Genomic DNA, 1,490 nt, shown 5'->3' on the forward strand with positions numbered 1-1,490 from the left:
GTGACAGAGCGAGACTCGTCTCAAAAAAAAAAAAAAAAGAAAAGAAAAGAAAATGGGGCGACGTGTTCATCTGACTGCTTTCTGCTGGTATGGGTCATCGTGGGGTTTTTCGGAGGTTGGAACTCGGGTATAGGGGTGGAGCAGCATCTGATTGAAAGTGGCCTGGGAGATTTCTTTCATGCGGTTCTGGATGAAGCGGAGAACACAGGGAGCTATGAGTAGCAAGAAGCCAATGATTAGTAAGGGGCTTAGAAAGGGTAGGACTTAACCGGCCACAGACGACTGCCACCACCTAAGTGAGGGCCTCTTGGGTAAGTTCTGTGGCAGCCACCAGGGCTCGCAGACAAGGTTGCCAGCCCTGGACTGTGGGATTTAACTGCTTGGAGAGATAGGCCACAGCCTGGTATGTGGATCCAACCGGCTGGGCTAGGAGGCCAGTGGCTACCTTCTGGTGCTCCTCGGTGAATAGATGAAAGGGCTGAAGGGGGTTGGGGAGACAGAGAGCAGGGGCAGAAAGGAGATAGTCCTGAAGCTTCTTGAAAGAGTTGGCAACCAAGGAGGGGTTGGACAGTGGTCTCGTGGGTGTCTCCCTGGCAGCCTGGTAGAGGGGCTTGGCTAGGACCCCAAAGTTGGGAATCCAATGCCTGAAATACCCTACTAGTCCTAGGAAGGACAAGATCTCTTCTGCATCCTGAGGAGGCTGGAGAGTTTTAATGAGGCTTATTCTATCTGCCATAAGGCTTTTTGTAGTGGGTGTGAGTAGAATGCCTAGGTAGGTGACAGAAGGGGTGCAAAGTTGAGCCTTAGCCAGGGTAACCCGATAACCTCGGTCGCCTAGAAAATTTAGAAGTGTAGCACTGTCTGCAAGGGAGCACTCCCAGGAAGGACTACATAGTAATAGATCATCTACGTATTGTAGAAGGGTGCTATGGGTAAGGGGGCAGAGGAGGATGTCCTGTGCCAGTGCCTGTCCGAAAAAATGGGGGCATCTCGGAACCCTTGAGGCAAGACAGTCTAGGTGAACTGGGAAGAAACATGAGTGTCTGGGTCCTCCCATGTGAAGGTAAACAGAAAGTGGCAGTCTGGGTGTAGAGGGATGGTAAAGAAGGCATCTTTCAGGTCAAGGACAGTGAAATGAGTGGTGTCCGGGGGAATGCACAAGAGGAGCGTATATGGATTAGGATCAACTGGAAAGGTAGGGACTACTGCCTCATTGATGAAGCGTAGGTCTTGCACAAGGCGATAGGCCCCAGAGCTTTTCCGTATAGGCAGGATAGGAGTATTGCATGGTGAGTTGGCGGGAACTAGAATGTGCTGTCAGAGCAGGCATGTAATGATAGGTTTTAGTCCCTGTTGGTGTTCAAGGGAGATGGGGAACTGGGGTCTAGAGAGGAACTTGGAAGGGTCTTTTAGCCGGATGTGGACCGGAGTGTGGTGCTGGGCAATGATTGGGGTGGAGGTGTCTTACACCTTAGGGTTAATAGGGACTG

The sequence above is a fragment of the Rhinopithecus bieti genome, unplaced genomic scaffold (assembly GCF_001698545.2).
Source record: "Rhinopithecus bieti isolate Rb0 unplaced genomic scaffold, ASM169854v2 scaffold_24049, whole genome shotgun sequence".
Classification (NCBI taxonomy): domain Eukaryota; kingdom Metazoa; phylum Chordata; class Mammalia; order Primates; family Cercopithecidae; genus Rhinopithecus; species Rhinopithecus bieti.